General features: G+C 48.2%; 1 protein-coding gene and 1 long non-coding RNA gene across 7 annotated transcripts in view; one reads left to right on the top strand and one right to left on the bottom strand.

Annotated features, from left to right (window-relative positions):
- LOC135090607 (uncharacterized) overlaps positions 1–24735 on the bottom strand; it is a 91301-nt gene extending 66566 nt beyond the window's left edge. For both annotated transcript variants that reach the window (XR_010262058.1, XR_010262059.1), the window contains exon 1: positions 24498–24735. This is a non-coding gene — a long non-coding RNA (uncharacterized LOC135090607). The remainder of the gene's footprint in view (positions 1–24497) is intronic.
- Positions 1–26234, top strand: part of LOC135090606 (uncharacterized) — a 239621-nt gene that overhangs the window by 33545 nt on the left and 179842 nt on the right. For 2 of the 5 annotated variants that reach the window (XR_010262055.1, XR_010262056.1), the window contains exon 1: positions 25668–25807. The exons of the other annotated variants lie outside the window; for them this stretch is intronic. The gene's annotated coding sequence lies outside the window, so the exon portion shown is untranslated. Of the gene's footprint in view, positions 1–25667; positions 25808–26234 lie in introns of those variants that run through there. 5 annotated transcript variants of the gene reach the window in all.

Genomic DNA, 26234 nt, shown 5'->3' with positions numbered 1-26234 from the left:
ATCCTGACCACTTGACCAGCGCGCTAAAAGCCAAAAGTCACTCTATCCGATAAATAGCCTGACTCGGGGCGGGTCAGCGGTGCTAAGATGCATATCAAAACACTTCTTGAGTTCCCCTTGAAAGGCTCCCAGTGGCTCTGTGCTCCCCGCTGTTTGCTGCATATATCGACTCGGCCGAGAACAAACAAACACCTTTCCTGTGGCTGCCACCAGAACCCAAACAATCCAATCAGGAACACATTACAACAACAAACTCCCCCGCGCCTCATCACTCCTCCAACCGCGAGAGGAAAGTTGATGGCCATGGCTTGCTTCCTCTTCAATCCTCCTCCTCCTCTTCCTTCTTCCTCTCCGCCGTCTGCCTCCTTCCCTTCGCTTCCTAATGATTAAGACTACTGGAGGATCGCTTTCTTTGTCTTCTCTTCGTATTGGTTATTCTGGATTGCTTCTTTCTTTCTCCTCCACTTCCTCGTGTTTTGTTTCCTTCGTTTTCTCTTCCACTTACGACTAACAATGCTGGGAGGTTTGCTTCTTTCCTTGTTTTCTTGTATTTCTTTGTCTTATACCTCCATCATCTAGTCTGTTTTAGTTCTTGTTTCTGAGCTGATTGCTTCTTCTCCTCCTCCTCCTCCTCCTCCTCCTCCTCCTCCTCCTCCTCCTCCTCCTCCTCCCCATTAACGATTGGCGGCGATAGAAAATTCCATTCCCTATTTTGTACATTAGTTTATACAAGTGTCTCCTCCTGTGGCTCCTCCTCCCACTGCCTGGTTTATCTCTTACTCCGTGTTTGTGTTTCTTCTCCTTCCTCTACTCCCTCCTTTATTAACGTCCCGTCATGTCTATATTCATAATTTCCCTCATGCCTTCTTCACCACCTCCTTCAGTAGGAAATAATAATAATACTTTAATGAGACTGAAGACTTGTAACTCGTTCTTGGGACTTGTTCTTGAGTTGCGATTAAAATCATTCCCTGCAAGATGAATCCTGCGTTCGATAATATCTTAACCTCCCTCTTGGCTTCTTTCTGCCTCGTCTCTCTCACTCTCCCTGCCTCTCCCAGCCTCTCCCTGCCTCCCACCCTTCTATAAGAGTTAATGTTTAAGTGGTTGCAAGACGTGTGTTGCTCTGCTGGTCAGTTTACTTATGAAATACATGATTAAGTTTTATTTTTTTTATTGCAGCTATATTTAATCATGGTGATAATACTGTATATGCATGTGTTTGATGGATATTACTCTCTCTCTCTCTCTCTCTCTCCTCTCTCTCTCTCTCTCTCTCTCTCTCTCTCTCTCTCTCTCTCTCTCTCTCTCTCTCTCTCTCTCTCTCTCTCTCATTATTTAGAGCTAATCACCAGTGGCCGCGTAAAGATACAGTCACCCAAAGCTGGCGGTAAGCTGAGGAAAGACAGACCGCCGTTACCTAACCTCCCATTAATAATACTCTGAGAGGGCAGGCAGGCAACATTACCTCCTCAGGTGGCCTCGAGACTCCCTCTTCCCTCCCTCCTCTCTCCCTTTTTTTCTTCTCCCTCTCACTCTTCAAATGCGACCCGATTATTTCATCCCACTAAAACCGCTCTAGTTGCAAAAGATCCCCGCACTTCAACTTGAGAATTAACGTCCGAGGAATTGTTCTTTTTTTTGGGCGCGAGTCAAGTATCCTTTCTCGTATGGGTGAATGAGGGTGAAGCAACGACCAAACGGGGAATCCGGGTACGCCAGAGGTACAGAAGGAGGAGAGGGAGAGGAGGAGGATAGACGGAGAGGAAAGGGAAAAGGAAGGCACGAAGATCCTTTCTAGAGAATTAAGGATGAAGCGGAAAAAAAAGGAAAAGTTGCAGGGAAGTAGATATAAGAGGGAAACTGAAAGAGAGGGACAGACAGAGAAAGGGGAAAAGGGAAAGGAAGAAAATATATTTACATGAAAATAGAGAAACGGAGACAGAAAGTTAAGGAGAGATAAGGAAAAGAAGGGAGATGAGGAACAGAAGTACATATTTGCTTGAAAATGAAAAGATAAGCAAACGGGAAAAAAAGACAAAAGAAGCGGCAAGGAAACAGAAGAAAATATGAGAAGAAAGCAATGAGAAGAATAGACACAGAAGAGGAAAAGGAAAAGGAAAAATAGGTGAAGCTCCTTAACCTAAAAATATCAGGATAGGGACCCGGAAAAAAGGTGAAAGGAACTGGAGGGGGCGAGGGAGTGAGGGATAGAAAAGGAAGGGGAGGAGAGGAAGTGAGGGAAGGGAACGGAGGGGAGAGCAGGGGGAAGTCCTTATATACAGGTCACGCTATATGCAGTCGGGCAGTAAATGCGGGCCGGTATGATTAATGGCCGCTTCTTATCCGATGTAGACGTGCCTAGATTAACCAGTGAGGGATTAGGTCCACGTAATTCGGTTATTTCGACCACTTTAATGCGATTACCTGCAACTGGCCGGATAATTTTGCCCTTTTATATAATCGGCCAATATCGCAAGGGCTAATTTACGTATATGAAAGACTACGCCGGATTGCGATTTGCGTTTTTTTTTTTTTTTAATTCTATCTCTCGTAGTTCTCACGCGTAAAACCAGCATACATATATTTAATCCCGAGTCCGATTTTAACTCACGTGGATAAGCTTAGCCAATCCAGTAACGCTATTGCCAGTAAGCTGACCGCCTCAATCCAATCCTGCAATCCTCCAATCGCCTACACTATCCGCCGAATCGGGTTAAGAAGCACGAAATCGCCTGACGCTCACACAAGTAACGCGGAAACGTGCACGCGTGTCATTAGCTAAGAGAATTACACACACACACACACACACACACACACACACACACACACACACATGATTTGGGTCGTGGACAACAGCCACCGAATACTTCAAATAAGTACTAATTCAGACCATTAAAATCCTCCTTGAATTGCATCGTGAAAACCGTAAAGTAAGACGCGTTCCATTGCGTTCAATTGCCGCCAATCGAAGGCTGTTCAATGCAATCCACTTTTTCAGCAATCGTCTCCATTGTCATTCCATTTACTGCGTTGTCTCCGCTTAAGGCAAGTCGCGGAATTGTTCACTATTTTTGCGGCACTGTTCCATCACTGCCGCCACCACTATTCTGTGCCTCTACTCTCACCACTTACCGTCTCCCTCACCAATCCACATTTTTAACCTTTCCACCTCTTACTCTTTAACCACACACTACCTTTCCCATCACCATTCCGCTCCCCCGCCACGCCGCCCCTCCCTTGCCTTCCCCTCACTGTCATTCCCCTCTGCTCGCCTCGACGCCGCGCTCCAGCCTGCCTGTGTCGCTTATATTGAGACAAACAGCGTGGCTTTGATGCGCTATTTCACATCTCGTTAACATTTTCAAGGCAGGTCGACACTGACAACACAAGAGGTAGAGAGAGAGAGAGAGAGAGAGAGAGAGAGAGAGAGAGATAGAGATAGAGAGAGAGAGAGAGAGAGAGAGAGAGAGAGAGAGAGAGAGAGAGAGAGAGAGAAAGGAAGGTAAAAGGAGAGGCAGGGAAAGGAAGAGAAGGAGATAGGGAGGGAATATAGCTATGAAAATAAAAAGGGAAGAGTGGCTCCTCCTCCTCCTCCTCCTCCTCCTCCTCCTCCTCCTCCTCCTCCTCCTCCTCCTCCTCCTCCTTAAAAAATCAAAGGCGACGGTAAGACGGAAAAGGAGCACCGCTGAGCGATCTGTGAAAAAAAAAAGAGTGAGGCAGGGAGAAAAATAGGCCTGGATCCGAGGAATGAATGTGGCGGGAAGAGGTGGGGAAAGTGACGCTGACGGTGACACTGACGGTGGCGCTGAAGGTGACGGTGACTCATGCTCGTTGGCAGAGTATAGCAATTCACGTTACGCTTCAGAATGCGAGTGAAAGGAGAACGCCTCGGGGTTTTCAGAGGTGGTGTATTAGATGGAGGTGGAGAGATAGGATGCGATAGGGAGGGGAGACGGAGAAGGGGAGGGAGACTGAGGGAGGAGGTACAACACAAGAGATCAATTGAGTAGAAGTTGTAATTCTGTTTGAGAGTATAAGATTAGCAGTGTGTGTGTGTGTGTGTGTGTGTGTGTGTGTGTGTGTGTGTGTGTGTGTGTGTGAGAGAGAGAGAGAGAGAGAGAGAGAGAGAGAGAGAGAGAGAGAGAGAGAGAGAGAGAGAGAGAGAGAGAGAGAGCGTGCTTCCTTTTCAATGTGGCGCTACTAAGTAAACACACACACACACACACACACATACACACACAAGGACCTTACTCAGGAACAAGAACATTCTAATTACACTTGGCGAGTTAACCGTTCGTCGATTATAGTTCCATTTCTACGAGTGGAATTTGGCTTCAACTTTGACAGCATTCCTCTTAAGGTTTCCCAAGTAACCTGTATTGCCTCGCCAGGTGCTCCGCGGAACTGTACCTTTACCCCTTTTTTATCCTTGCTTTCCCTTCTTTCCTTTTAGTTCAATTTTCCCGCTTGTCTCTCAAGCTTATGCACTTAGCCGTCTGGTGCGGGTCTTTATAGCTGCCATTGTTACTTCTATTGACTTGCTCAGCCACTTACCTTCATTTTTTGTGCGTCTTCCCTCTACTCCTCACCAATAGCCCCCCTCACTTTCTCCCCCTATTTCTCTCTCACCTTCCTTTTTTTTTTGTATGTGTTCCCTCTACTCTTCACTAACACCCCCCTCACTTTCTCTCTTTTTCTCTCTCACCTTTCTTTTTTTTTTGTATGTTACCTCTACTTTTCCCCCATCACTTTCTCTCCCTCTTTCTCTCTCACCTTCCTATTTTTTGCGTTTCTTCTACTCTTCAACACCCCCCCTTTACTTTATCTTCATGCCTCACTTTCTCTCCCTCTTTCTCTATCTCTCTCTCCGGCCTTCCTCCCCCTCCCACTGCTCCAAACGTAACTAAAGCCGATAATTGGAATACCCTGTTTTGCTGGGTCTCCCATGGCGTCCACTAGTTCGTTACTTAATCAGGAATCGACCGGCTGAAAGTCTGTCGGCAACATTAGCTAATGGAGTCTTGGGGGAGGAGGGGAGAGGCGAGGGGGCTTAGGGATGGAAGGAGAGGAAAGCAAGGAGGGTAGGAGGGGTGAGAGGGAGAATTCGTGGGGGGTGGACTGGGAGCGGGTGGTGGGGGGAAGGGTTGGAAAAGGGGAAGGTTTGGGTAGCGAGTGAGAAGGAAGGGAGGGAGAGGGAGGGGGAGATGGTGGTGCCTTTTTAAGTTCGCTAAGTCGTGTGAAGGTATCGATTCCTATCAAGGAGTATGTGTGTCGTGGTGATCTTGAAAGAGAGAGAGAGAGAGAGAGAGAGAGAGAGAGAGAGAGAGAGAGAGAGAGAGAGAGAGAGAGAGAGAGAGAGAGAGAGAGAGAGAGAGAGAGAGAGAGAGAGACACCAATCTACCAACACGACCGTTCCTACATAATCAAATGACGAATGGGAATTAGGTAATACATAAACAATGAATAGGAGAAGAAAAAAAAAAACAAGGCATCATCTTACCGGAGTGTGGGTGAGTGGGCCTCCTCGTGATCACGCTTGACTGATGGAAGAGGAGGAGGAGGAGGAGGAGGAGGAGGAGGAGGAGGAGGAGAAAGAGGAGGCGTGACTCTCTCCAAGGGCTGAAAGCAAGTCCTTCATGCACCACGAGATTCTTACCTGCAAAAAAGAGAGAAAAATACGTGAGTCGAAACAAAAAAAGCATGGAGAATATTTGCTAGATTAACACCAAGGCCTCACGCTCCACGCCATCTGGGCCAGTGTAAGTAGCGGTAATGTCTTGCTGAGTGTCTTAAGTTGATGCTTGAGGGAGCGCGTTGATCCTGCCGAGTGTATTTGCGTCATGGAGGCGTTACGGAGTGCCTGGAGATTCTTAGATTTGTCGTTGAAGCGTAAAGAAAGAGTAAAGCGAGAGGTAATTATAGTGTGCGCAGGTGGGTCTCATAACCAGGTGAGGATCGCGTGTGCGTGTCTCACTCCCACGTGTTGATAATCGTTTTCTTAAGTCACCTTTCAGCTCACGTCGTTAATTGCATAGTTAGAGGTTGGTCGTTGGCGCGGCGAGAACGTGAGCGTGTTATTACTTTGCGATGCGTGAGAACATGAACCCCCGCAACATATTTCAGAGACGCGTGTTTATTTTCCGCGGTAACGTTTCTTTGCCCACGCGAGTTTCGGCCTCAGCTTCGTATCCCTTACCAGCATTCCCCCCCATCCCACCCTACGGCCCGACCCACCCCAATATCCAGCTCCCTCGCCCCTAATTCTATCTAAATAAACCCACCCCACTACCCAGATCATGGTCCCTCCCTGCCACTCTCCCTCTCCCTTCTCTCTCTCCCTCTCCCTCTCCCTCTCTCTCTCTCTCTCTCTCTCTCTCTCTCTCTCTCTCTCTCTCTCTCCAGCCCTTCCACCCCCCGCACCGCATGATCTTACTCTTGCCGCACACCATTCTCCCATCCCACCTCTCATTCCCTCTCTCCTAGCCCCCCTCGGCCTCTCTCCTTTCCTTCCATCCCCTCACTCGGCCTCCTGGCGCTCGGTTAATGCTCACGCTGGTGAAGACTCGCACCCTAGGCCTAATGCGGCGCCTCCCCCAGCCAAGGGTTCCTCAGCTGCCGGCGAACACCATAATTGCTACTATCCCGCCACTTGCATCCCACAGAAGGCGCTGCAGGAGGAGGAGGCGGCGAAGACCCATTAGAGGTGTAGATGGGGAATAATATGCCGAGGGATCAAGAGAAATGGGGCGGGAGGAGGGGGATAATGGGCCCGCTAATGGATAATATCGCAGACCCGGGAAAGAAATAATGTGCTGAAGTGTGTCTGTGTTTGTGTGATTAAGAAGATGCGGCCGCTCGGGGTGTGGCGGGGGATCTGCTTACGGGAATGTGAGAGAAACTGCTGATGAAGAAATAGCGGGCTGGCTGACTCGTGCGCCGCTGTGATGCTTTACCTGCTTTACTTGTTTTATCTGCTCTACCTGCTGCTGCTGCCGTGCGCTTACCTGCCGTGCCGCCATGTGAAGCGCCATTATTGACTTGACAGATTTAGTTGGAAGCGAAATTATTCAGCGTATTCATATTTCCACCATGGACGTGTAGGGAAAGGTGTGAATGACTTTATTAAATTAAGAAATATTGTTGTGCATCCTTTACTCGGCGCCTTATTCTACTGCTCACTTTATAGGAGGATTTATGGCCCGTACCCTAAAGGATCCAGGAAAGGAGGAGAATGGAGCCGCGCCCTGAGGGATGAGGGAGGAGGTGAGGAGGTCATGGTCAGGGCAGTGAGTTTCCAGGGCAGACACGACCCTGGGAGCGAGTCAAGGTTCACGTCAACACGACCTTCCTTCTCTTGAGCGTCGCCATTGTTGTGAGAAAAGCGATCGATCATATTAATCAACAGTTTCCATCACAGCAGCTGCTTAACCCTAAACATTTTCCATCATACTCTCCTTAGGCATTCATAAATATTGATGGCGACACGCTGCAGCTCCGCGACGCCCCGCCTGACGCAGCGATGGAGGAAGAGTGTCGGAAACCGTGTATGGGATCAGGGCGCGGAGTTTCGGGGAGGGGGGCGGGGGAGGTAGGAGTGGATCGCGGCTGTAACGGAGTCGGTGTAAGGGCGCGCGGGAGACTGCCGCCGCCCATCACGGCTATTTGCTGATCTTTTAGCTGGTATTTGCTTTTTACTTCCCTGGCGACCGGTGGAGGTGTTGTGTAGCTGCTGGCGGGTCTGGCTGCCGTCTAGGGACTAATCGATGACAAATGGAAGGAAAGAACGAAGCGGCGAAGCTCACACTCTCAAAACACATTAAACACTCACATATGTATGGAGTCAGGAGGCAAATGCTGAATACATGAATCCGGCGCAACTTCAGGGCAAATCTGAATAAAAGTGTAGGGGATCGTACCCACCGGCGCGTCACTCTATTAAGGGCACCAGCACCAGCACCAACAGCGGCAGCAGCTCTCCCGCCCCCTCGCCACTGCCCTTCATGTGACGAGGCTTTGGACGGCGCGTGGCCTCCTTCCTTCCCCTGCATGCTGAGTCTTTTTTGTTACTTTTTTTTTTTTCCATCTCTAGCCTAAGGGAGTACAGCGAAAGCAAGCAGCCGTACTCTCTCTCTCTCTCTCTCTCTCTCTCTCTCTCTCTCTCTCTCTCTCTCTCTCTCTCTCTCTCTCTCTCTCTCTCTCTCTCACACACACACACACACACACACACACACACACACACACACACACACACACACACACACACACACAGTCTCGTTTTGATTAAGTTCGATTTTAATTTCTCGTCCTACCTTGGTATATATTTCCCTTGATTAAAATTTCTATCACTTCACGTAATTCATCGCAGTTTCCTTAAAAAAAAACACCTCCTTTGCCTCCAATACGTGGAAACAATAATCTGCGAGAGCACGTTGGTCGTCCCTCGAGTGAGCCAATAACACGTCGGCCTGTGGGTGGGTGCCTACTTCTCCCGGCCGTCAATAGCGCCAGTTGCCACAAACACTTCGGCGGGGCTAACACGCCGTCACCCCGCCGCCACTCACCCGCTGATGTACGCGACGCGGCCACTCTGGGACGCCGTCAGGAGTTTACTAAAAACCTCTGAAAGCATTCGGTGCATTACACAGACCGAAAGGAATCGACATGTACTGAAAAAAAAATACTGAAAAAAAAAAGAGGAGTTACGGATGAATCAAGCACCGCGACCTGAACCACGACTCAGCCACTTCAAAATGCACAAGACCACCTGTGACGGGGAGCGAGAGCGAGGAGAGGGGCGTCACAATCACCCAGGCGCGGCTCTGTTGTCTCCTGCAAAGAGCGGCGCACTTTACCACCATAGACGCCGCTAGCAAACCAGACAAAGCCGCTGGAGAACCGCAGGTGTGGGCGGTGAACCAGCCAACCAGTCAGCGAGAGCCTCAGGTGCGTTGGGTTTCTGTCCAATTAAGGTCATATCGTAAGGACTCCTTCCACCTCAGATATTCCTCTACGTATAACGAACGCCGTTGCTATACACGCCACGGATGCCATTTTACCATCCAATCACAGTCCAGTCAACTCCTTTTATCGTCCAATCAACGGGTAAAGGTTTCGTTGCGGCGCGAGGCAAGTGGCGCCGACCCCCGCACCGCGCCGGATCACATCACTCAGAGGCGGCGCTCAACGACGAAACCATACACGGCGGCACATTAATATTGCTTTGTTTCCCTCACGGCTCCTTCACGCCAGCCACACACACACACACACACACACACACACACACACACACACACACACACACACACACACACACACACACACACACACACACACACACAGTCAGCGGCGTTCCAGACAACAATACTGGTTTAAAGAACAATCCTGGTAATTAATATATCTATGATGCTTGTTGTTCCAATGGATGTTTTATGAGAGAGAGAGAGAGAGAGAGAGAGAGAGAGAGAGAGAGAGAGAGAGAGAGAGAGAGAGAGGAGAAAAAAGGGGTCTATCTGGGTCTTTTCGGGAAGTGTCAAGGCCGCCAACGCAACATCCAGTGATAAACGGCGTCCTTTGTGACTGTCAGGCCTGCCAACCAATCAATCAGCCGCTCGCCTCCCTTCAAATTCTAATTACCAAAATATCATCTAATTAAATCATGATGGACAACATGTCTCTAAGGCAATTTCCCAGTCTCTAATAACTTACCAATCAATACGTTTCATAAATCAGCCTCGATTATTAATACTGATGACAACTTCCGCGTGTCGTCGTAGTCATCATCGCCTCCTCATGCTGCGCCTCCTGCTGCTATCACGCACGCCACGCATCACCAGAGCACTGCCCCTTTCCCTCTCTCTCGGATATAGCTGTCGGGAAGGCCAATCAAATAGAAAAGTGACCGGTAACCCACGAGTCAAGCTGTGCCAATAACTGAAAGGTGATTAAAGATTGACGAAGTACCGAAGACCGTATGGTTTTGGGATCAGGAGAGAGCGCCGCGTCCCGAGAAACTGCTAGGAATGACAGGATATGATTTGTCGGAAGAGGCTTACTGGAGATGGTATGGGGAGAAAAGGACGTAGTGTTTCGGAAGGCCAGCACCAGCACCAGCAGCACCAATGAGCAATAGAATACGAGTCAGTGAAAAATGTTGCGTGAGTAGTTTGTCGTTATTTTCAGGCGGAGTGGAACATTTGCAAGTGCATCACGTATTCAAAAGTGGCGTCCAGGGGATAAAGGTACTCCACTGTCCACGTACTTTACAAAGCACCTGAGGGACACACACCTGCGCACACCTGCACGGCGCTTACACTAAATGACCGGCAGCGATTCGTGAACGTAAAGTGAAGTGGTTAGCGAAAAAAAAAAGATCGCCACGTATTTTCCGTCACTCAAGTAGAGGCGGCAGGTATGGGATCTGCAGGTTCGGATACGGAAATGCTCGTGTCTCTGTCGTATCCGTAGCGGGGAGGGAGAGAACCGGCCGGCAACATACCAAAGCACTTACCTTTGTGTATAATTCAGTCGGTGCGGTCCATTATTTAAAGACCCATTGCGGGGCTCGATTTGATTGACAATACATCCATTATCGCTGCCGCCACCACCACCGCCACCGCCGCCACCACCACCACCACCACCACCACCACAATACCAACACTGCCCCTCCCTCCCTCTCCCTCCACCTCCACTTATTGCTGCCACCACCTCCATCACCACATTATTGCTCGCCTCTCCTCCTCTGCCACTCACCACCGCCATAATCTGCACCACCATACATCACCACGCTCCCACACGCCGCGCCCTGACGCCACTAACCGCTAACCACTGCCACCACCATCACCACCAAATGTCATCATCATTGCAATCAACATCACTATCATTTCCAATAGTATAGTCATAAACGTCACTATTTATCCTGTCACCCACGCCCGCCACCCCTATGTGTCCTCTGATCCACCATCCACTCGGTATCCACTTTCATCCACTCGTGACGGTCCACCAGCATCCACCAGTGACCTCTCTGTCCCACGTACACTCAATTCATCACTTAACTTTACAATTCATTGGCGACATATACCATATAATTACATTTGCATAAATCCCTCGCGTAAATATTAATAAGTTGATTGATTGGTTAATTAACTAACATAATAAATTTCATTTCTACTAAATAACATGACTGATCTGACCTGACTGGCGTGTGTGTGTGTGTGTGTGTGTGTGTGTGTGTGTGTGTGTGTGTGTGTGTGTGTGTGTGTGTGTGTGTGTGTGTGTGTGTCTGTACTTGTACATATTAGTAATTCTAGTTCTAAAATACAGAGGTTCATCTCATTACGTGACTAATGAGGATATGAGAAGGAAAAGCGACCTGTCAATCATACCTGCAAAAGTTCTTCGTAAAGTTTTAAGTAAAGTTTAAGTAAAGTTTTGCGAGGAACAGCTGGACTGTACAGTATATTGCATTTGGTGATTTTCGGAAGTGTCTCCATAACATGTTTTCATCACGACATGCACGTGTTTTGAAACTATGAGTGTTTAAATTAGGTCTTGATACTTTTTTTTTTTGTCCATATGGTATTTATTGTGTGTGTGTGTGTGTGTGTGTGTGTGTGTGTGTGTGTGTGTGTGTGTGTGTGTGTGTGTGTGTGTGTGTGTGTGTGTGTGTGTATTTTAAATCTCAATGTAATATCTTGTATTAAACAACTAATAAAAATGTGCAACGTAGCATTTTAGTTACATTTATTGTGTTTGTTTGTGTGTGTGTGTGTGTGTGTGTGTGTGTGTGTGTGTGTGTGTGTGTGTGTGTGTGTGTGTGTGTGTGTGTGTGTGCGCGCGTGCGTGATTTGTTTTCTAGTCTACTTTGACGCGCACACAATACCATCACCCACAGAGAGAGAGAGAGAGAGAGAGAGAGAGAGAGAGAGAGAGAGAGAGAGAGAGAGAGAGAGAGAGAGAGAGAGAAACACAATGTAAGACTGACACAAACCGCGTCATTATCCTCATTATCCCATCTTCATTACGGAAAAAAATACACGCCACTGATCCTGTTCTTCCTCTCCCTTCTCTTCCTTCCTCTCCCTCACTCCCTTCCTGCCATCCTCGCTCCTCTCCCTCCTTCCTCTCCGTCTCGCTCCCTTCTCTCCCTTTCCTTTTTGTCTTCCTTTCTCCATGTTCAGTTTTTCTCCTCTCTCTCTCTCTCTCTCTCTCTCTCTCTCTCTCTCTCTCTCTCTCTCTCTCTCTCTCTCTGATTTTCACTAAATTCTGAAGTACTTTTTTCTTCATCTCTTTTTTTTTTTCATTTAATCTCTCCTCCATCCCTCCAAACCTGCCTCCATTCACTTATTTCACCTCTCCACCTGTCCAGACATTCCTTCCACCCGTACAAGGTCTCCTACAGATATTCCTCCACTTCTCCGGAAATTTCCTGCAACGCCCCAGAAACATCCCCTCCTTCCAGAAATTTCTCTCCAACTCCTTCGGAAATTCTCAAACCCAACAGGAAATCCACGCTATTCCTCCATAAATCCTGACGCTCCTCCCAAAAATTTCCCTCCCGTTTGGAAAAATTTTCCCTCCACTCGAAAAATTCCCTCCAAGACTCTCCCTCCACCTGTCCCTGGGTACAAGTGACTCATTTTTCTCTCCTTAGCGTTCTGATTATCCCTAATTACTCAGCGATTTCAGCTTGAGGAACCAGCGAGCAATGCGCCTCACAATCCCATTAATTACTTGATTTTTTGCCAAACTATTCGTCATTATGGAGGCTCTTTCATTTTCTTTTTTGAAGGAAGCTTTATGACCACTTCTCACTAATTGCTTCCACCTCCTCCTCCTCCTCCTCCTCCTCCTCCTCCTCCTCCTCCTCCTCCTCCTCCTCCTCCTCCTCCTCCTGCTCCTCCTCCTCCTCCTGTTCTGCCTCTGCCTCTGCCTCCTCGTCCTACGCTCTACTCTCTCTCTCTCTCTCTCTCTCTCTCTCTCTCTCTCTCTCTCTCTCTCTCTCTCTCTCTCTCTCTCTCTTATTTATTGTTTTCATCTTCTGGCCGGTAATCTACGTTCGGTTTTCTCCTGCTTCGTTCGTTGTTTATCGCTCTCTTCTTCATCCTCTTCTTCATCCTCAGGTAATGTCTATTTACACCTGCGTTTCTCTAGATTTCCTTGTCTCCTTGCTTCGTACGTCATTATCTTTGTCCCCGCTAATACAATCTTTTCGTATTAATAACCTCATTTATTGTCCCTTTTTTCCCTAATTACTTTTCCCTTCCCCTAGTGTGGATTATACGCGCCCGTGACGTCAAATGAATTATGTATTTATATTTTTAATGTAGATTTAATTATCATCATGAGTACTTTTTTTTTTCTTTTCTTTCTCTCGTTCTCTGTCTCCCTCTCTTTTGATCATATTTTGTTTCGCTGTTTCTCCCTTCGCGTCGGTGTGTGAGTGATTGTATGTTTCTCTCTCTCTCTCTCTCTCTCTCTCTCTCTCTCTCTCTCTCTCTCTCTCTCTCTCTCTCTCTCTCTCTCTCTCTCTCTCTCTCTCTCTCTCTCTCTCTCTCACGCGCAATGTGCAGTGTGTTGCTTTTTGCCTTCATAATCCCCTCACGTTCTCACACTCATCTTAGTAAATCCTTCAGTATTCCAATTATTTTCACTCTTATCCTCCTACAACAACTACTACCTCCTCCTCCTCCTCTTTCTTCTCCTCCTCCTCCTCCTCCTCCTCCTCCTCCTCCTCTTTCCCTTCATCGTCCTCCCAATTAGCTGTCACCAAGCCTTATATTTTTGGAGGCTCTTGGTCTGGTTAGTATAAGAAAGTGTGATGGAAGAGAGCGAGAGACCAAGGGAATTATATCATTCTCCTGCTCACTGCCTTGACTCACCCAGAAGTAATTCAGTGTTTTATTAAGCGTGTATGTTCCTTATCCTTACACAAACTACGGCTCACTTTCAATTTGTTCCCTCATAAGGAGTGTATTCAGAAGCCGCATGACTCGCCGAATTTTCATGTTTTTTTTTCTCGTTAATGCTGCAGAATTCTTGTTAAACTATCAGTGGAATAATTAAAAAAGACCCCTGAAAAACCACAATAACTTCCACTAGATGAGAGATAAGACTGAAACTGTCTGTCTGTGTGTGTGTGTGTGTGTGTGTGTGTGGGAGGGGGGCATGGCAAAGGTTTCTCGTCACATTATATTACGAATAACGATAATATAGATAGACACAACCACAATAACGAATAATAACATTGACAACTTCTCCAGTCACGTCAGAAAAAACTCAGCCAAAATAACAATGATGACCAAAAATAGTGATAATTAATTTCGCATCACCTCACTGCTTCTTGTACTTAAGGGTATTTATTGAAGCTTAATGCCTTTTAGAGCCTGTGAGGAGAAGGGGAGGGGAGGGAGGCTTGCTGTTAAGGGGGAGTTAAGGGGGGAGGTTAATGCTGTCACTGATAAGTTTCATTGGTGCTTGATGGTGGTCTAATGGGGCTGTTGCGGCTCTCTCTCTCTCTCTCTCTCTCTCTCTCTCTCTCTCTCTCTCTCTCTCTCTCTCTCTCTCTCTCTCTCTCTCTCTCTCTCTCTCTCTCTCTGATTTGTTTTTTTCCCTTTAAAGCATATCGTTGAGTAAAAGTCTTGCTTCTGTGTACAAATGTCGTTCCTGGAATCAATCTACTGACGAAGGCTTCCAGTACATCACTATAGAAATGAACGCGACGGACTGACAGACACGAGCTGCCTCCGCCTGCTGCCCTCTGGTGGAGAAGACCTAAACATTTGGGTGTAGCGTTTGCCAGGAAGAAACAACAAGAAGAGGAAGAGGAGGAGGAGGAGGAGGAGGAGATGACGCACTCCGACGGCAGAAAGAAGTGGCAAGTCTCATTATTAGTGTTAATTTTGCTTCGTGTTTCGTTTTTCTCTCCCGTTCATCACTACATTGCTTCCTGCCTCCCCGTTTAGCTCTCCCGCCTGACTCCATCCTTCCATCCCTCCTTCCTTCCCCTGCCAACCACCGCATCCCTTCGTCCCTCCTTCCTCTCCCTCCTCACTCTCCCTTTTCTCCACCCTCTCTCTCTCTCTCTCTCTCTCTCTCTCTCTCTCTCTCTCTCTCTCTCTCTCTCTCTCTCTCTCTCTCTCCGTCCTTCCTCGAATGTCCAGCTCACGTGCCCATTAACGTTAGATTCCGCAGATAATGTTTACAAGCACCATCATGTACGTAGAGAAAGAACCGAAGACTGTACGGCGCCTCTAGACACACACACACACACACACACACACACACACACACACACACACACACACACACACACACACACACACACACACACACACACACACAGTCTCGCCTTTCCTCGGCTCCCAAACTCTTGTTGAGAAAGGGAAAAGGAAGTAAGTGGGAGGGAGTGGGGATAATGGGAAAGGTTAAGTGTGGATGACGAGAGAGAGGGAGAGGGACCGCTGTTTGGGCAGGGGTAAGTGCTTGGTGTTTGGTGAAAGGTAAGTGATGGGCGACGGGAGGGAGAGGAGGGCGAGGCGGAGTGCGCGGTGGTTCCTTGGTGTGGCGGGGTGCTTGGGGGTGTGATAAGTGCGCGGTATTGTGGGCGGTAGAGGTGCGGCGGGCGGTGTTCATATCTATTAAGGCTTGAGAGTTGTGGCTAAAAGTGTCTGGCGCTGAGTTAGGCAAGTGACACGTGTGGAGACTGATAATAATGTGTGAATATTTATGGTCTCGGTGTGAAATTTAAGAGAGTTGGATTTTGAGGGGAAGGGAGAAGAGTGTTTTGCTAGTGCCTGCGAAGAGGAGAGTCCGAGAGGATGTTTTATGTAACAGAGATGACCGGACGAGCGATGGATTCCGAGAATGGCGTAGTAAAAGAAACATGAGGCAGAGCGACGTGGATGACATGAACGTAGTGTAGATATAAAAGGGGGAAAAAAAACAAAACGAGACTTCATTATCATAAAAAGCAAGCACAATTCGTTCCTGTGATAGAGCATGAGGGACCCCTTTTTTCTGTCCTAAATAATAGCAGCAAGTATATCAAAGCCAGGATATGACAGTCTCCCCTTAAATCACCGCTCCGCCTCGCCTACACCTCCACCCTCAACACTGGCGAACCACACAAAGAAATGTTGTTTGTACACACCCCGGCCAACACTCCTCATGGCACATTCACAGCGAGCTACACCAAAACACTGGAGGATTTTAAAAGACACCCAGATAGTAGACAGGATATTCTTGTCAGCGAAGATTATGGTGATTTGCCGGAGCCGGGTGTGTTTGGCGAGTCTGGGGGTGTGGTGAGCCTGCTGTGCTTTCCGGCAGATCATTTCTCACTCTTATGTTTCGGTGATTACGTGTGAATCAGTGTCCATTATTGATATTTGCTCCGTCGGTTTTGATAAGGAAAACTCGGCTGATCTGAGAAGTGAAGCCGCAATTTGCATCAATTTGTCGGCAACGGACCGATTGTTTTGTCAGAATTACTACGATTATTCTTACAACTCGTCCTTCATTATACCCGGCAACATTCCTTCCCCGCCAACCTCAGTGCAGATCCTTGACACCGGCGCTAACACTCGACGCTGCGATCACACACGATCACCCCTCACCCTCCCACTCTCCCTCACCCCACCTCACCCTCACACACCCATAACCCTCGCTTCCTCACATCACAATCATCATTCCCGCCACGGCCGGTCAGCACCTGGGTAGGCGACGACAGCCAAGACATGAGGCCGCGCCCTTACCAATGAGGACAGTACGGACAAGGTAGAACATCCATGGTAGTAAGTCTCAGAGGTATGAAGTCAGCCCACGACCAGGAGCGTGGGGCTGGCCTACCTACCGCTTGGGGCACAGAGGGCGTCGAGACAGGGCAGCGTCCTCGTCGCAACCCGTGAGAAAGGAAAGAACAAAAGGGAATAAGGAACACGACGCGACGCTAAGGGTGATGTCACCGTTTCATTGTTGTGTGGGGTGTTACCTGCACTGGTCATCATTATACCTGATGACTCGCTTGTTAGTAACGGAGGAGGAGTTCTGAGGAAGGGAAGAGGAGGAGGTAGAGGCGGGGAGGAGGAGGGGGTGACAGGATACACAGAGCGGGCGATGTGGGGGAGGTAATTTATCCGCGACGATGATGATGATGGGTGTTGGCGTCGTTAGCATCCCTCACCGGCTTGGTTAGTGGCATCAACATCTTCATACAAGAGACGAGGGTTCTAGAGGAAGGTTCCAGGAACTAACTGTCGCCGTGACGTGTGCGTTCGTGTGTGTGTGTGTGTGTGTGTGTGTGTGTGTGTGTGATAGAGGGATGTAAGAGGGACTGGAAGAGGAGAGACCGTAGCGAGTCGGGGAGAGGAGAGCGTGTAGTCGTAATGATGGTGATTCAATTGTTAGTGCAACAGATTATGGTGGTGACGACGTAACGATGAGGTTCGCGGTAAGCCTGACTACAGTGTTGCTGCCTCCCCGCCATTAGCCGCCCTGCTTATGGAGTGTGGCGGGTGGTTCGCGTCAGTGGTTGCGCTGATGGTAATACTGATTGTGGCGAGGCGGAGACCACGACGAAAACACGGCAACGACAATGGGGGAAAACGAGAAAGTGACAGAGAGAGAGAGAGAGAGAGGAGAGGAGAGAGAGAGAGAGAGAGAGAGAGGGAGAGAGAGAGAGAGAGAGAGAGAGAGAGAGAGAGAGAGAGAGAGGAGCATTGTGTCTGGGTGGATGAGGTTGAAAAGATACAAAAAAATCATGACTATATCAAGGAAAACCCAACAATAACAGCAGGAAATAAACATAAAAAAGATGAAATAAGAAAGAGGAAAATGAGTTGTCTACATGAACAGCGCAGAAAAGGTATGGAAATAAGAAAAAAAATAACAAAACCATCAATAACAACAAGAGCAATATAAACTGTGAAGAGAAGCAGAAAATTAAATAGGAAGAAGAAAATAGACGTTGTCCTCTGTGGGGGGAAACGATGCAGAGAAAATAATAATAATAGTAATGAAGAAGAATAAAAAGAAAAATGAAGAATAGCAAACAAAAAACAACAATTACTACTACTATTACTACTACTGCTACTACAATTACTACAACAATAATAATAATAATAATAATAATCATGATGTAACATTAACGACAGCAATTACTAATACTACTGCAACTATTAACACTACCACTACTACCATAACAACAATACTACTACTACTACTACTACTACTACTACTACTACTACTACTACTACTACTACTAATAATAATAATAATAATAATGGCAGCATGACCTGGGCCACGGCGCAGGATAAGCCGCTGTGGCCACGAGCAACCAGTGGCGGGGAAGGGAAGCTTTGATCTCGGCCCGATGTGGCTGGTTAATTAAGTCAATTTCTCCAGGTACAATAAGGTGCAGCAGATGTTTCCTCAGAGGCTGGCAGAAGTCAGAGAGAGAGAGAGAGAGAGAGAGAGAGAGAGAGAGAGAGAGAGAGAGAGAGAGAGAGAGAGAGAGAGAGATTTGGAACATCGTGAATAGCAGTAGCAGAAGTATCAAGCATCTGTCAGAGGAGAATCAGAGGGACTTCAATATAGATAGAACATAAATACCTAATTCTCTCTCTCTCTCTCTCTCTCTCTCTCTCTCTCTCTCTCTCTCTCTCTCTCTCTCTCTCTCTCTCTCTCTCTCTCTCTCTCTCTCTCTCTCTCTCTCTCTCTCTCTATCAAAAGGTACATTACAGAATAAAGAACAGAAGAGAAAGTATAAAACAGGAGAACGAGAATGGAAGAGAAAGGGGAGGACAATGTTTGTAAGACAGCGGTGGACGGAGAGGAAAAGCAATAAAACTACTGGGGAGGAGAAAAGAGGAGGAGGAGGAGGAGGAGGAGGAGGAGGAGGAGGAGGAGGAGGAGGACGAGGAGGAGGAGGAGGAGGGATGCCTTATACGGAGACCTGGGGAGTGGAGAGGAAAGGAGAGAAGAAAAGAGGGGAGGAGAGGTGGAGGTGACTGGGGTGGAGAGCCAGGTGGAAGTTATCCAAGGTGTGGACACTTTGACTCACCTGTTCAACCTGTCTCACCTGAGGGCGTCGTATTTACCTGTTGGGCATTTTTTACCTGATCATCGCCCCCAGGTAACAGTTAATTAAACGTGATAAGCGTGAGTTTTTTTCGTGTCTTTTTTGTTTTGTACGTGTAGTAATTCTGAAGGTATTTGAGACTAGAGAAAGTAGGTTTATTTTTTTTATGGTTCAAGTTGTTTTGTTTGTGGGAATTGTGTGTTAGTTTTGTCATATTTTACTGTGTGTGTGTGTGTGTGTGTGTGTGTGTGTGTGTGTGTGTGTGTGTGTGTGTGTGTGTGTGTGTGTGTGTGTGTGTGTGTGTGTGTGTGCGCGGTCTGTCCGTTTTGGTTTCTATGTGCGTGTCTGATTGCTGTTGTTTGTGACTTGCATTGCATTGATGGCGGCGTCGGTGTAAGTGGTGGTGATATTTGTGGTGGTGGCGGTGATGGCGGTTGGTGGTATTTTTGTTGGTGTTGCTGTAATAGGTGATGGTAGTAAATTTTGTGGTCGTGGTGGACATGGTGTGTAAATTGGCGTCAGTAGCGATGGTGGTGGTGGCGGTAGTGGTGGTAGTAGCGTTGGTCTAAATTGTGGTGATTGTTGTGGTGTTGGTGACCTTTTGTGTTGCCGTCTATGGGATGGTTTGTGTGGATGGTGTTGGTATGTTAGTGTGTGTGTGTGTGTGTGTGTGTGTGTGTGTGTGTGTGTGTGTGTGTGTGTGTGTGTGTGTGTGTGTGTGTGTGTGAGTTGCTTAACTTTCTGTAATTATAGAGACGGGCATTTCCTCAGCTTTTCTCGCGTTGATCTCCACTTATCAATACAAATTAATAGTCAGCTTGCCGTGAATAGTAAGACGGCTTAAGTTTTGTCGGGGAGATTAAGCCGCCACCAGAATCCCACCTCCGCCTGTCCTAAGCTTTCGTTAATAGGGAAAGTCAGGGGCTCGGTGAGACGCTAAGTTGTAGCCGTAACAAATGGTCATTTACACGGTAATGCATTCGTTAAACAAGTTCTAACACCCTTCGTCTTGAGGCAATTTATTCCCTACAAACTTGGGTCATTTACAAGCTTTGTCTCGCTCGTGATTTATTTCCCGCAAAAAACATCGTGTACGTAAGCGATTTTTCGTCCCCTATCGCCGATCTCGCAGCGCTAATAATTTCCACATCGCCAGCGTTATTCGCCTCTTCATCCCATTATGAGAGGAGTTATGGCGCGCTATGCCCTCACTGTCTTTGAGGCGGTTCTGTATTGTTCGTTTTTTATTCTTTTTTTCCAAGTTTTTCTTTCGCCGTCCGCCATGTGTTTTCATTCACCGTTGGGCTTATTGTTGACACCCTTTAGTCTGCCGTCTCATTAACCGCAGGCGAGCTGTTCTGGTCGTTCCCTTTGACGCTGTTCCTCTCTCTAATGTTTAAGGTGATCTAACTCAGCCTTAACTCAACCTCCCTCATCTCCTCATCTCTCCATTATCTTCTATTATTATCCGCCTTTATCTTAACACGTATCGCCAGCCGCCCATTTCAGACCCTCCCGTCCTCCCTCTCTTCCCTCCTCTCCTTCCTTACTTTCCCTCCCTCACGACAAACCTCTCTGCATAGCATTCCATTATCTTCCCTCCCGTCACCTACCCCATTCATCACACCCTCCTTCCTACCTCCCATACCATACTTCCTCTTCCTCTCCTCCCTCCCAGCCTACCGTCCCTCACTGCAGTCATTCTCTCCCTCTCCTTCCCTCCCTCACTCTCTCCTTTGTATCCGCCCTTTAAGACCCCATTAGCGGAACAGTCCTGATTGCTAAAGCTAAGATTGCACGAGCTCCTTATTAGTATTCAGATGACGGCTTAGGTAACTGATTGCTGTCTCTCCTGATCATCCTAGTGCTGCTCTGAAGGGCGCCTGGTGCTAACGGGGTGCTGCTGCTGCTGGTGAAGGGTGGCGTGGCTTAGTGCTCGAGGTGATGTTACAACGTGTGGTGACTTAAGGAATTGTACATTGTCGGTGTATAAGTAATTGTTATTCTGTTTAATTCTTGTGAGCGCGTGTTCGGGAAAGTGAAAGGGAAGGGACATGAGAATGCATAATTATCTCAGTTTCTCTTTTGAATGTTAGTGTGTCATTAGGCTTTTGTTTTACTGAAGTGTTTTATCGGGCAGTTGAAAAGTGTGATGTTGAAACTACATTCCCACAGACACACACACACACACACACACACACACACACACACACACACACACACACCTTTCAACACAGCGCTAAAAATCCTGAGATGTGCTTATTTTATGTTTGCCGAAGTGCTGGCGGCGGTGCTGACGTAATCCTGATGACGCTGACGGTGCAGGAAACGTAGGTGTTGATGCTGAGGGCGCCACTGACACCCTCGAGCTTCCCTTGGGCGCCGCCGAAAGAGGGACGATTCACATTATACGTAATCAGAAGGGAATTAGTGTACCTTTCTCTTATCGCGTAAAAGGCGCCGCGATATTGCATGAATTAATAAATGCTGGCGTTTTGGATAAGGATCAGAGCGAGGGAGGAACTGAATGAAGGGCAGGAGGGGAGGGAGAAGTGGGAGAGGAGGAAAGAGTGCTGACGGTTGTGGCGAGGGAGGGAGGGAGAGAGGAAGGGAAGGAAGGAGGGAGGGAGGGGGGAAGGAATGAAGGAAGGAGACAAGATTAGTTTTGCTTTCTGCGGTAAAGTTGATTTTACTTGAGTGTGTGAGTGTGATGATGTGAGTGGCTGTTGTGGTGGTGATGATAGCGTGATTGTGGCGCTTTTGGGGGATGATGTTGATGATCGTACAAAATATAAAGGGAGAAACACACACACACACACACACACACACACACACACACACACACACACACGTATATATACCTAACATATACGATCTGTTTCCTGGCGGTGCTTGAGCAATCCACTTGAGTCTGACTGGTGACCGCGCCTCGCCACCCAGGAGACGCCCGCGCTCTGCTAATGCCCAGCAAAGCAATGCCCGCGTTGAGAACCATCATTGCATCGCCACGACCCGCCACGAGACCCGAGGCGAGGCACGAATTCACACCTGCGCGATGCACCTCACTCCCGCGCAGGCGCATCTGTACACCTGTAGAGGACACTGACGCGCGCACTGCACCCCCCACCCCCATGTCTACAAAGGGGGGCAGTGGTCAGCTTCCCCCCTTACCCCAGCGCCCCCCAGCTCGCCCCCTTCTCTGCCCAGCGCCGCCTCTGCCCAGGCAAAAACACACAGCAACAGGCCGGGAACAGCTTCACGTTTTCCAATATTGGATAATCAAGTTTTTAGAGGCCAAACCAATCTAGGCAGAGCAATTCATGAATAAAAAGTATAAATATATATGCCGGGATTACCAGAATGTGACGGGAAGCAGGAGGCTCCAGAAACCAACTCATCATGCAAGTCATTAGCAGAGCAATAAAACGCCTGATATGATGATGGAGAGGGAGAGAGGGAGTGAGAGAGGGAGAGTGAGAGAGAGATAGAAAGGGTGAGGAATGAAAAGTATGAATCGAAGTATAGTCTGAAAACATTTTATTTTAATTACAAGGCGACAAAAACACGACACCGCAGCATTTTTCTCACGTGCTCGCTTGGTTCAGGCGCACAGCGAGAAGCGGGGCCCTGCACCGAGCGTAGTGCCGACGGTGCCAAGAGAGAGAGAGAGAGAGAGAGAGAGAGAGAGAGAGAGAGAGAGAGAGAGAGAGAGAGAGAGAGAGCCGCGCCGCTGCCTCGCTTTCGAGCAGACCAGAGCATAATCATCATAAACATTATTTACTGGCACTCTGCATCTGTCTGCTGTAAAGGTTATTTAGGTTTTTGTCGGTATCAATTTGAAACGGTCATCTAATATACATATAAATAAGGAGGGTTAGTAAACAGCAGCTGCTGAGAGACTGATGGCCGGGCTCATGTGCCTTGGTTCAGCCCGTTAATTAAATTTCGGGGAATGGGCTGCCTGAACGCGTCATCAAAGGCGTAATGACAATAAAAACAATAACGGCATTATCTCGCCATCAAGTAACTTTCTGACTACCAATTTAAAGGCGGGAATGAAAAATGAATTTGATACAGTCTTCGGCAAGGCTGCATTGGAGCTCAAAAATGAACCTTCCCTTCAAGTGAAATTGGAAACGAAACACAATGGATGAGTTTCCATTACTTCTCAGGGGGAGAGAGTTGTGATCGCTGCCTCTGACGACCAGGGGCTTCGTGGCCGCCCCCTCTCCCTTCCCTCTTCACTCCCTCACCCCTCTCACCCCTCCCGAATCCCAGGCTGGATACGTCGGGCCGCACACCCTTCCTAATCAACACCCAACACACACCTAATTCCAATCAGCTGGCGCGCGCTGCCAACCTCCTCCCTGAACCAACCGCGCCGCTGACCCCAAACATAGAGAAGAGAGCTGAAATAGTGTGAAAATTTTAGCCTCCTGCTGTAACGTGGCAGCGGACTTGATGCGGCATCTAATTTCCTCCCCCTTTGGATTTGTTCTCGGTCAGAAAAATATCGTTCACTCAAAAAAAAAAAAGAAAAAAAAATGAGAAACAGGGCAGTGAGGAAGATTGGCTAGCTGGATGGGAGAGAGCGAGCGAGGCACCACTTCTTCCGTCTGCTCCCGCGTCAGGACATGAGTGAAGATGATTCTGTTCGTGTTTCTGTTGGGTGGGTGTCTGAGTCGTGGTGTTGAGGCGTGATTTAGAGACTCGCGTGCCCAGGACTCGATTCCCTTCCATCCTGCAGCGAGTATTAATGTCACGCGCGGGTGTGAGTTATTTTTCAATCTGTGTTTACGTTTACATCAGCTGTGATGGCAATAACACCGTAATACGCGTCTTGATCTTAGGATGGCGGGGAGACGAGCATGTCTTTCATGTACACCGACAGTATACTTAACATTCTCCTCTATAACTGACTGTAATCACAAGCACGGCAATGTTCCGATCTCAGCAACACACTGCACGTTCGCTGGACTCATTGGCAGCGTACTAACATGCACTGCCACACGTGAAATCATCTCCACATTCCAATTGCACAAGTTACATCGAGAAAAGGAGCGAGGGAGACACGATCTTTTCCCTCCACGACGGCGAATAAGGGAGAGAAAGTCCTCGGAAATGACACTCCAGCTTCCACTAAAACATCACAGAATCTGAGCAAAATCACAGAAATCGCTGCTGTTTGAACGTGTCTCTGCCTCGTCCTGCACTTGGATCGCCTCGCCCCAGCACCACACTCCCCGTATATCCGCGTGACACTTCCATAACATCGCTCATAACACCCGCGTGACAAACAGCGGCGATAGCTTACCTTGTCACCCGTCACAACCTGTTACACCGTTGCCTGGCACTGTCACAGCCGCATCGCCTCTACCGTGAGAGCACAATGAGTACAAGAAATGGAGGAAAAGCTTACCTTCACAGTAGTTCTGAACGTTTGTGAGCTATCGTGGTGCAGTTCACTAGTAATCCTTAAAGATGAGTCGGGAAGACCTCATCCTTGCCCCGTGGGTCCCAACAAGGCAGATCTCACACACACTTGTTCACTTCCGGTCTTCCGAATACCAAGTCTCAAATTCAGGATGCGAGGATAAATGTAAAAAAAAGCAAAATAACCATAAACTTTCCAGCACCACAATGTCTTCACGCGTCGCCGCACACAGGAGCCTTCGTCACCACACCACCACGAGCCTACCGCTGCCACGGGAACACTAAGAGTCACCGCGAGACACTGAGTCCACCAGCTACAAGAGCAAAGTTGCCAAAGCCGGAGCAGAGAGGCGTACGTGCTCCCTCCCCGGTGTCTGCAAATGGACTGGCCATTCTTCAGACAGCTGTACTCACAGGCAATCAGTCTCAGTGCCAGGGATGCCAGCTCCAGGAATTTACTTTAGCAGTTTCATGGGGGGACCCTCTCCGGAAAATCAATCGCCTAGACTTGGGATGTTGGTGCAGAAACAGATGGAGATGTGTGCCCACTATTTGTGTATGTGAAAAAACACACGAATGAGGCACAATTTCGTAATATAATCAACCTCCGAATATAAGAGGGTTACGCTCGGTCCGGGGCCTTAAGCTCATTGAGTGGGAGAGCACGTGTGGATGCTCGATGAGTGGCCGCGCAGATCAGCACGCGCAGAGCTCGCGCGGTGAGTGGCGCGTGTCAGAATAAGTGATCATGGCAATTAAGGCAATTGTATGTTTGTTTGCGCACATTGATGGCTGGCTGGAGCAAGGTGCAGATGGGAGGTCCGACCAGCGTGCAGGAGTGACCGTCAAGTGGGTATTGATCAGCAGGCGCACCACGGACGCTCCACTCTGGGAAACGACGCTCACCTCGCCTCGCGTCCGCCGGCAAGTGATACCTTCTGAGGTGCACACGCCTACGCAAGTCATGCAAGTCCACGCTTATTTAGGCGGGGCGGCTGTGTGCGTGTGTGTACGTATGTGTGTATCTGCATCTGACTTCTGTGGTTCGTTGTGGAGTAAATAATAGAGGAAAAGGTTTGTTTGCTTCTTTCCTTCAGAATTCGCATAGCTCGTGGCGGTGAGAGGGTAGCGGGCTCCGTGCGCGGCGGTGGGCGGAATAAACACGTGTGTAACTGTTGATGCGGAGAACACCGTGGCCGCCGCTGCTCCTTCCCTCTCACCTGTGGCCGCCGCACCTGCTTCATTAGTGGACCTGCATCGCACGTCCATGACTCCACTCTGCCAGCACAGCCCGAAGTAGGAATGTATTCATTATGTCAGTTTGGCTTGTGTGTGTGTGTGTGTGTGTGTGTGTGTGTGTGTGTGTGTGTGTGTGTGTGTGTGTCGCATCTTACTCACCTTTCCCATGATTTTATTTAAGATTATTCCATTAAGTTTTATTTCTTATCTCGCCTCGTCGATCTTTCTGGGAAGTAACATTATCCGCCAGTACGAGCATCATTGTTTTAACAAGTTTTCAAAACCCGATACTCGAGTTATTTTTTTCCCCGCGACTGGCAGCCTCTAATTCTCCTCCTTTACCTGGCAACATCTTGAGGGGAAACCGGAAAGAAGAGATAATTATCTTCCGTTCCTTGCACAATTTTCAGTCTCCTTAACTCTCCTTCCTCTCGTTTTCGCCCGGTACTTCTCTCCTCGTCTCAGTGTTCGCCCCTCGGCCACG

The sequence above is a fragment of the Scylla paramamosain genome, chromosome 35, assembly GCF_035594125.1.
Source record: "Scylla paramamosain isolate STU-SP2022 chromosome 35, ASM3559412v1, whole genome shotgun sequence".
Classification (NCBI taxonomy): Eukaryota; Metazoa; Arthropoda; class Malacostraca; order Decapoda; family Portunidae; genus Scylla; species Scylla paramamosain.
Note: the sequence above shows the minus strand (reverse complement) of the source record. Positions and strands in the feature narration are given on the sequence as shown.